This window comes from Girardinichthys multiradiatus, chromosome 5 (genome assembly GCF_021462225.1).
Source record: "Girardinichthys multiradiatus isolate DD_20200921_A chromosome 5, DD_fGirMul_XY1, whole genome shotgun sequence".
In the NCBI taxonomy this organism is placed as follows: domain Eukaryota; kingdom Metazoa; phylum Chordata; class Actinopteri; order Cyprinodontiformes; family Goodeidae; genus Girardinichthys; species Girardinichthys multiradiatus.
This window is the reverse complement of record NC_061798.1, coordinates 31,404,732-31,415,436: the sequence shown is the minus strand read 5'-3', so window position 1 is coordinate 31,415,436 and position 10,705 is coordinate 31,404,732. Positions and strand designations below refer to the sequence as shown.

The 10,705-nt window shown below is 38.3% G+C and overlaps 1 long non-coding RNA gene across 1 annotated transcript; it reads left to right on the top strand.

The window, feature by feature from the left end:
• The first annotated feature begins 1,336 nt into the window (after positions 1–1,336).
• LOC124867856 lies at positions 1,337–8,074 on the top strand. The gene is made up of 3 exons (XR_007038162.1): positions 1,337–1,483; positions 4,756–4,846; positions 7,970–8,074. It is a non-coding gene; the product is annotated as an uncharacterized LOC124867856 (long non-coding RNA).
• Positions 8,075–10,705: the final 2,631 nt, after the last annotated feature.

The window sequence follows — 10,705 nt, the reverse complement described above, 5'->3', positions numbered from 1 at the left end:
CAGACAGACAGACAGACAGACAGACAGACAGACAGACAGACAGACAGACAGACAGACAGACAGACAGACAGACAGACAGACAGACAGACAGACAGACAGACAGACAGACAGACAGACAGACAGACAGACAGACAGACAGACAGACAGACAGACAGACAGACAGACAGACAGACAGACAGACAGACAGACAGACAGACAGACAGACAGACAGACAGACAGACAGACAGACAGACAGACAGATAGATAGGCGAAAGGCTGGGAACACCCTGAACAGGTCGCCAATCCAATCCATCGCAGGACAAAACAGAGACACACAGAACAAATTGCAAAACAATTACCATAGTGGTTATACCTCGATTTCCAGTTCCATACCAGGACCAGTGTGTTTAATGTCCCACTAAAAGACTTGCAAGTAAATTAATTTGTTCCCATGTTTTGAGGGGGTAACTTTGGCAAATAAAGAGCAAATGTCACCAGATTCATATTATTGTCCATGATGTTAGGAATAAACACAGTAAAAAAAAAAAAAAACTTGCTGATATATTAACTTGAACCCATGTTATGAGGGGTAACAGAATATTTTAGACGGCTGAAATAAAAACCAAATGTCTCCAAATTCACAAGGAAGTTGTGAGGAATGATCCCAAAAGGATGATTGGTTAGTCCCTGTCCCATGGAGTAACAAAACTTTACAAGGTGTGAAAGTCAGGCGGAAATATTCTGTTCCCCTTTAATGTTCCTAAAATAATTTGTTCTCTTTTTAAAAGAGAGGAAATATGTTCTCATATGTCATGGGGACTGTCTGTTTGATAGAGGAATATGTGAAGTAATACACGTCCTAGAGCTGATTATTTTAGATAAAACACAAAACAGATTTTAAGGATCAAAAATTAGCTACTAGAAATATCTTTCATTAATTCAGTAATGTGTCATATTTTACATTAGAACATGGTTTACCAATATAATAAGTTACACTCTCATCTTTTCGGGAAGTCTTGCTTTTTCTTGTCCAGCAGAGTGAGCTTCCATCATTGTTTGTCAGTAATAAAACATTATAATTAAACCCGATAGTGAACATGAAGTTGGAAAATACTTTGATTCTCTCGGCGATTAAATCTAACAACACAGAATTGTGTAAAAAAAATGACCAGGAATATATTTTTGTTTGTTCGTTTTTACCAGCAGTTGTAGATTTAAAAAATAAAGTAAACACCTTGACATGATTAGGTGTCATCGTTTTACCGACAAATCGACCAGAAGTGCAGTAAAGAGTCTCTCTGATTGGCCCGGATGGGGCACGTGATCGGACTGATTCACCTCCGGCAGACAGGTGAGCGTAGAACAACCCAGTGTTACTTCTGCGTTGAACGTCTACGCGCCTAGCTCATGGATTATGAATCTTCTCGGTGTCCCGCAGCTTCTCGCATTAAACCCGGAGTCAACGTAGCAGCTGCATCTCACCTGGACTCTCACTAGCCCACAGGTAACTACCCTCATTAGCAGCGAAACCTGGCGTCTGACAGATGAGTTTCGTGGTGTCTGTGTCCGTAAGCGGTTTCACGTGTCATCGGCAGCAGGCTCACCCGGGCAGGAAACACAGCAGGTAGTCAGACAGGTGCAACAGGATCCGCGGCATTCCTCCCACCGTGAGCGGAGACCTGCGTCCGCCTGTGGTGGTATAAAAATGCTGCGGGAGGGTCATTGGTTTATAAGCTCTTTGGAGCAAAAGCAACATAGTTACCTCCGTCTGTGTGAGCTTAAAAACAAACGGGTATCTGATGAAAAATGATTTGTATCTTCAGCTTGTCACGACATTAATGGTAAGTTTTTAACTTCTCCCAGCCCTGCTGTATAATTAATACACTGGAGCTGTGTGATATCCTTCCGCTTCTTTCAAGGACTGCGGTTTTCGTTCCGGTCATATATGTTTTCTTCTATCAGGAAAGGGTGTAGTGCTGTTGAATTTTGTACATTGAATGTTTCTCAACGTTTTGCAATTAAACAGATTATTTTCAGGCCAGAATTTGACAATTGTATTAGGGGATTTTATATATATTATAGACATTTCTAATCTATAATGCTGGTATCCTGTTGTTACAGCTGACTGGCCAGGTGTATGTTGGGGGAAATGTCAATACAATATTAAGATACTTAGTGTATTTATATGAAAAGATAAAAATTAGAGTTCAAACGTTAAAAAGACATAGAGATGTCATTTAAGCTAACGTAACACACAGAAACAAAATGTATGAACATCTGAATTAAAGTTTCTACACTGCATTTAACAGGTGTTCCACACCTTTCAGCACCCTTGCCAAAACCGTGTGAAAAGGTTTCAGCTGTTTCCTTCCCAGTTGCTTAATCCAACACTGATACATTAGAAAAATTCAGCCTTTAATTTGGATTCATTTTTTCACTTCGGGTGGGATTAAACCCCTCTTATGGAAAGATGATCACAAGTACCACAATTGTTGGTACTACTTGCAGTTGTAAATTATTATTGGAGCATTTTATATTTACTGTTTTCAGCTGATTTGGAGTGCTTAGGAGCTTTTAATCAGTAATTTGTGACTTTCTGTTTCCCTGCGGTATAGAGATGATGTAATAGATGGCCATTCTTCATAATGGAAAAGACAAGAGAACATGCAACTCAAGTAAGGCAATAAGTCAGGATATGGCAACATCGCCCTAAAGTGTCCCATATCTACAGCCAAAGTAGGACATATAACAGCAACTGTGAAAAACAACGCTGGATTATCTTTCTTTTCCCTCATCACAATGTCTCTGCCACTTTTTGTTCACCCAACAGGCCAAATATACTGGCATGTGCTCTACTCAAACTATCATATTCGATCAAATGTTGCATCCAAATGGTTCTTTGCGATGTTGCATATAATGACATTGCAGTGGTGAGTGCAATGTCCTGCATGATGCAGCCCTAATGAGAATCAATACTTGTGGGGAATGCTGTAAATTTCCTTTCATTAACCTGAAAAGGCTGCAAGTATTCACCTAAATGTACAAAGTCCAAAGCAAATCAGATTTGTAAAAAGTTAGCAGTTATTTGGTTATTTACGTTAACTAATCATTGCAACACTGGATTATCTGCTCACAAAATGCCTTAATCGTTTCTTTCTGCTCATACTGCTGCTGGCTGTATATTTGAGTCAGACTGCTGGTGTTTTGGTAATAATACTGCCCTAAAGATGACAACACATCATTGTGCAAAACACATTCAGCCTTTCAGTAGGCATGTTTCCTTGGTGGAATTTCCTTTTTAATTTTAAGTCCAATAACACAACAGCTCGATCTTCCTTAGGGTTTCTTTTAAGAACCTGACATAATGCTGGTTTATGCTTTCAAGTACCTATATACCAAAAAGGCTATTTTGGTCCACGAGTATGTGCTTTTTTTTTTTTTTTTTTTTTTTGGCAGTCATGACATTTAAAACTGTGGGAATCTAGGAGAGGTTCATCCCCAACCTCCCTTTCTAGCATACAGCTTGAACATTAAATTTTTTTTAGCTGGTTAAAATTTAATTATTTTTTTGCATACAACTCTCATGAAAATTGTGGCTTACATATTTCTCATTTTAGTGTGTCTAAGAACTGAAAAAACAGCTTTTACATCCCTGCTTCCTGGTGTGTTGAGTTGTCTTTTACTTCTCTTAAACAGCTAGAAACAGTAAATCTGTCATGGTGGTTGTTGAAAGGCAGCAGTGTGACTTGTCGTCTGTTACTAAATCAAATTGCTAACGTTTTTGTCTTAACTCAGTCATGGAAACTATGATCACTTGGTATTTTGGGTGATAAGATCTTTCTCCTGCTCACTTCCTCTTTGGTGATGTTTTTTATTTTTGCATTACATCCAGCTGTAGGTTATTAGATTTAGCTTTTGAAAGTTTCAAAGTTACGCAGCTTTGTCTTTTTGTGGTTTTAATTTTCCTTCATGGGTTAGTCCAACAGCTTCAATTATAATATTGATAAAATATTTTTAGGACAAAATAATTAGGTGGACAATAAAATCACTTTCATCAAATTATTCTTACATTGATGTTTTTTCTCCATTTAGTAGACCAGGTTTTCTTGTTGTAGGTGGGCAAAAGAGGAGATCAGATGATCCCAATTCCATCCCATAGTTTACCGTTAGTCAATATACTTTAATCTAGCATATATGTCATTTAGCGTGCATGTATTTAAAAAGAAACTGACATGTTTGAGAAAAGGAAAAAAGGCATGAATTTATTTTCAGCACTCTGAAAAAGTGTTTGTCTCGTACAGATTTCTTCTTTTCCTGCATTTTTGTCACACAAAATTATTGTCACATAAATTGAATATTGGATCAAGATAAGCTGATTAATAACAAAAAGCAGTTTTGAAACAATGGTTTCATTCAGTAAGGGCAACAACGCTATCAGAGCACACATGACCCAAGGTGGAAAAGTAATTGCTCCTCTTGTTAAATCACAAATTAACTATGATTTAAAAAAAAAAAAAAGCTTGGCTCAATTTTACAGGCCAAAGGCACTTTACAAATTAAGTTTGATTTTGTCAAAACAAGTGTTCCTTTGGATTCAGCGTGGGGCATTTTCATCACCATTTTATCAAACATTGTAAAATTCATTTGTTTTGCAAATCATAATCACAGGTCATGATGGTTTCACATCTTCTTGGTATTAAGAAAAACACAGTAAACTTATTTTTTTGTTTTTCAACAAACTGTTTACATTAATCTTTTTTATTTTGCGTCCTTCAGGTGCTCCGCTGTTAATCGATCTACTGATGCTGTTTTGTATCAGATGTAAGAGATAAAGGCAGCACCGCTCTGATAAATACTCTCCAATAAGGTGAGCTGAACCTGTTTTTAATTCTTGTGATATATTCCTGTGACTTAAGAAAATTCCTCCCTCAAAGAACAGACCTGACCTTGTCCAACAATCAGTCAGTGGTTATTTATTGTCAGGAATGCAGACTTGTGTGGAGACAAGTTAAACATTATTGTCTGCTCCTGTAAACTGCAGCAGTACCAGATGAACTGTCTTTTTTTTTTAAGTACTACTCTGTTGACATGTGCAGCGGTTCCCGTAGGAAACTTCATGCAAATAATCAGTTACTGATCAGCACAAAAACAGAGTTGTTTTATTTACACAACTCACAAGCTGCATTCCTGTTTTATTTGTCGAAATCCACAAACTTATATCCCTGGGAGCAGCAGCTGCAGGAAAGCATTTTGTTTCAAATTTGTCAAGCTGTATTTTTTTTAAGTAACTGGTTAAAGTGCACACCTACAGACAGGTCTTTTCGAAGCCTGGACATGTTTAGAGATACCTACTTGTTTACATCTGCACCTTTTTATAAGATTAAGCTCAACCTGTTTATCTGGTGCATGTTAAAGATGGATTCTGATTATTTCAGCCATCAGTGGATTATTTTTAATCATTTACCAACAGGCGAGGAATCAGGATAGATGTGGCTGAAGAATCAAAATTTAAATCAACCACGAAAGCCCCTAAGGTGAGCTGTTTTTGCTAAAATGCAGGGAGGAGGAAAATCCTTACCATGCTGCTTGGGTTTCAACTAACCGCAAGACAAATAACTTCTTCTCTTCTGAGAGGGATTAAGGGCACAGCTGAGACCAGGCCCTGTTCGATCTTAGTTTTCCAAAATGACAAATAACAGAGTTATGTCCTCATATTGAAAATGTCAGATCAATACTGAGCTAAAGTGTTTTTTTGTTTTGTTTTGGGTTTTTTTTTTTCTCCATAAATGTCTGTAGCAGTGGGGTTGATTAGGTAAAGAAATATGCTGGTATATTTTCTTAACATACCATGTAATCCAGGAATAAGATGGATAGTAATGAAGTTGTACATTTAAACAAATGATGAAAGCTTTTGTAACATTTATTTTTAGTTTGATTGATCTTAAAATTGAAATATATTGTTGCATTATGGATGTTACAGCTTCTTTTGAGTTGTTTGTTGGTTTGGTCTTACTCAACTACTAGTTATGTACCTTCAACACTTCAACACAAGATTTAGGAAGTAAAATAGCTGACTGGTATCCCAGTTCCACAACTAGAACGGCCCTGAGGCAAAACCCAGAACACCACTGATTCTTTGGGTCTCCAGGTTATTTCTGCCCATTGAACATTTTGTACCAATGCCTGTACCAGTGGTTTATTTCCGTTTTATACCTTTTAAACAAAACACTGTTCTAAATCTGTTTATTTCTCGTTTTTGGTTTTTGTAGCAAAACAAATTGAAGAAAGAGCTTAAATCGGATGTAACGGCTTTATATTAAACCCTTTTTCCATCGATTATGGTTCTGGTACATGTTTGTGCCAGTTGATTCTGAAGTGTGGGTGATTATGCTCTCCCGAATTACCCAAAATTAGTCTGAGGAACCTCATGCCAGTAGATGATATTACTTGGAACATACACTCACTGGCCACTTTATTAGGTACACCTGTTCATTTACTTCTTAAATCAAATAGCCAATAATATGGGAGAAACCCAGTGGATTTAGGGATCTAGACATGCTAAAAGTGACTAGGTTCAAACTGAGCACCAGAATTGGAAGAAAAGGGGATTTTTTTTAGACCTCAATAATTGCTTAGTTGTTGGTGCCAGACTGGCTGGTCTGAGTATTTCATGAACTGTTAATCAACTTGGATTTTCATGCACCGTCAGCTGTCAGGTTTACAGACAATGGTCTGAAAATGTAAAAAAAATCTAGTGATCCATAGTTGTTTGGATAAAAATGCCTTGTTGATGTCAGAGGAGAATCTTCAGACTGGTTTAAGATGATAGTAAAGCAACAGTCGCTCAAATAACCACTGGTAACAACCATGGAATGAGAAATGTCATCTTTGTACAACAGATTAAACCTTGAATCAAATGAGCTGCAGCTGTTGCACACTGGGTGAACAAGAAACCGAGTCTCCAATTCATCAAAATTGAATTGGAAAAATGCTGACGGGTTTGACGGTGGGGTAGGGTTTAAATTTGATGTAAACCACATAAAAGCATGGGCCTGTCTTGCCTTGTATCAATATTTCAGGCTACTGCTGGTGGTGGGGTTGTTGTGACGTGGGGGATATTTTCTTGCCACACTTTGGCCCCTGTGGTACCAACTGAGCATTGTTTGAAATCCACAGCCTACCTAAATATGGTGCACACCATGTCCACCCCTTTATGACCCCAATGTACCCATGTTCAAATGGCTATATCTATCAGGATACTGCACCATGTTGCAGAGCTCAAATTGTTTTTCACTGGTTTCATGGACATGACAATGAGTTTATTGTATTTCAGTGGCCTCCACAGTCACAAGGTCTCGATTCAAAATAGCTAATTCAGGACATGGTGGCACAGGAGATTCACATTATGGGTGTGCAGCTGACAATTCTGGAGCAACTATAGGATGCTATCATGTCATTTTGACCCAAATCCCAGATGAATGTTTTTAACACCTTGTTGAATTTATGCCATGAGGAATTAAGGCAGCCTAACGGAGGTGCAATCCACCACTATCAATGTGTACCTATTAAAGTGGCCAAGCAATGTATAACTTCATTTCTGTACTGTAGACTAAGCAAATTATAGAGAATTACTTGTCAAAGCACAAACAAAACATCCCAAGGTGAATAGTATTGATGTATGATACTGTTCATACAAAAGGTCTCGTGACAAATTGCTTCCTTTTGTACAAAGTTTGGTATAAAGTGACCAAAACTGCAAATTGGTGATGTGCCAAATGTCCAGCAGCCAACAATGTTTCTATATTAAGTGCAACAAAAGCATAAACACCTCATAGGCTCAAAATTCTGAGTAAAGCCTTGATTGTGTCTTTTTGTGTTTAGCACATAGTGCTTTTACCAATAAAATTTACAAGAAATTGAACACTGTTTTTAAATGCTCTTTTGTCTTGCCTGCATAACTACTTGACCTTCATGTGATTTGTCTTCCCAGGAGTTACGCAATGCAGGTGTCGATCTCGCCTGCGATGTCGGCATCTGTCTTCAGCTTGTTTTCCCTGCTCACCTTAACCCTGCTGCTCCTGCTGTGCGTCATACGGAAAAAAAGAAAGATGGAGGGAAAGTACAGGCCCAGTGCAGAGGAGAAGAAACAGCCGAGAGCAAACGTACCTGAGAGGCCCAGCCTGCCTCTGCCGTTGCCCAAAGAGGAACGCCTTATATAAGGAGACATGGACTGAGTACCCTTGATGTTACCATTCTGCATTCATCTGGATCAGAAAAGAGTGCTCTCTGCATCAAAATGCTTTCAGATCATGTAAACACTCTTTGTGCGGTTGCTTTTTTTATTCTGCGTGACAACAAATGGACTTATTGGACATTCGGAGTGTTCTATCACTTGTTTCACTGTGAGAAGAAAGAAAACGTTAACTTGTGGAGGGTTTGCTCACAGTTTTCCTATTTAAACAATCACTTTTTCTACCACATAAATATGAGCGGAAGTGTATTTTGTATTTAAGTGCACATTAAAATATTTTCTTACTTTTTGTATATTTGTAATAGAACTTTGACCTAAAACAATAACTGGAATGCACGTATTATATAGTGTTCAAAGGCTTAATTGCAAGGAAGTATGCACACGTGGTGGCTAAGGGGTCTGATTAAAACAACCGTGTGCAAATTCAGTATTCCTGCTCTTTCCTTTTTGCTTGAAAGAAAATGTTTCAGTATACAAGTTTAGTTTATAAAATCTATTTTATTTAAATTCTGAGAACAGTCCACAAAACTGCAAAGGTCATTTTTTTAAATGTCAGTTTGTGCAGAAAAACGAATGAGAATATAGTCATCTACATGAATACACTTCAAGTACACATAACAAATGGGATTTTTCTATTTAAGTTAAAAAATAAACAGGAAACGACATGGGTACGTTTTAAAGGGATACGTTGCATTTTATTTTTAGCGTGAGGTTCTGTAAGTTATCACTAATAGTTCCCTTACCTGTAGTAAAATGAGGCAAAATCTGTGGCTCACAGATAGTTTTGACCAGATATATCAGACCATTTTCTCTGTTACAGTAACACCAATTCATATGCTGAGTTGACTTAAAATGTTTTAAATCATAAAAAAGTCACATGTCCACAACTCCTCTGATATAAGGATATGGCATCTGAAGGTACAGCCAATCAGTCAGTGAAAAATCTCTTGGAAAGCAAGTTTATTTTTCCCACTTCAACATATTTTTGTTTTAGCCATATCATCCAACTTTGTATTAAAACATAAGAATGGTACAGTGAAGTTAAGCAGTTTAAAACATCTTTCTGACAATGGCCAACCTCGCCATAGGTGTTAGCAGCCTCAGCTTCTCTGTAAACTGTTGACTCTATTAGAGCCATGCAGGCTGGGCCCTAATTGGTGGACCTTAAGCGGGTATAACTTATCAAAGGCATGATTACAAAGCCCAACACACTTGGATGAATGATTTTATTGGTTGGTCCCACTATCATTACTGATAGGGGCTCTCAGATTCAGTGTTGCAAGGTCCTCTGATTTTGTAGAGGGTGAACCAATAAGAGCTCATAGAGTCAATCTTCACATAACAACAGAGCAGAATGATTTCTGATGAAAGCTAAAAATTCAGGGCTGCACAGTGGCACAGTTGGTAGCACTGTTGCCTTGCAGCAAGAAGGTCCTGGATTCAATTCCCGGCCTGGGGTCTTTCTGCATGGAGTTTGCATGTTCTCCCCGTGCATGCGTGGGTTCTCACCGGGTACTCCGGCTTCCTCCCACAGTCCAAAGACATGCCTGTTAGATTAATTGGTCTCTCTAAATTGCCCTTAGGTGTATGAATGAGTGTGTGCATGGTTGTCTGTGTGTTGCCCTACGATGGACTGGCGACCTGTCCAAGGTGTACCCTGCTTCTCGCCCATAGACTGCTGGAGATAGGCACCAGCTCCCCCGTGACCCACTATGGAATAAGCAGTAGAAAATGACTGACTAAAAATTCAAATACTTTCTGATCAGTTCTTCTTTAGAAAAATAAGTAAGATATATATAATTCAGATGCAAATGCAAGGACGTATTTGTTTTGTTGCTGAGTAATAAGATTCTATAGGGGCCAGATTGTTCACCACCTCTGTTACTACATGAAATTGTGTTGCCTGGTGCTGGCAGCTGTGAGTTGTCCGTCTGCTCAACGTCTGTCAAAAGTTGAATTAACTTTGATTTTGCTTGATTTGTACAGCATCAATGAAAATGGTGCATTCCATTGCATTTCTTGTCATTTTGGAGATCAACCCTGCAACAAATTAACAAGGAAGTGTTGTTCACCAGAGAAAACGGTCTTCTGAAAATGTAGTTTTCCGATAAAATAGTGTTGCATCCCACAGGTGTTAACACTTTGAGTTTGGGTCATTTTCAGAATAATTTTTTGAAGATTTGAACACTTTGATGCAAGTTCACAAGAATATTACCAATGTCTTACAGATAAGGAAACATTTAGTACAAAGTTGACAGAGCCTGATTCAAAAAGTCCCAACTGTCCTTTTAGCTCAGTGGTTCTCAATCCTGATCCTCATGCACACTGTCCTTCATGTCTGTCTCCGTTCCAGGACATAAATGACTGCAAAACCTTGTCAACATGCTGTCCAGTGCTGCAGAAGCCTATTAATCACCCATTTATTTAAATCACATCTGTGTGAGCATGGAATCACCAAAAACACATCCACCTGTT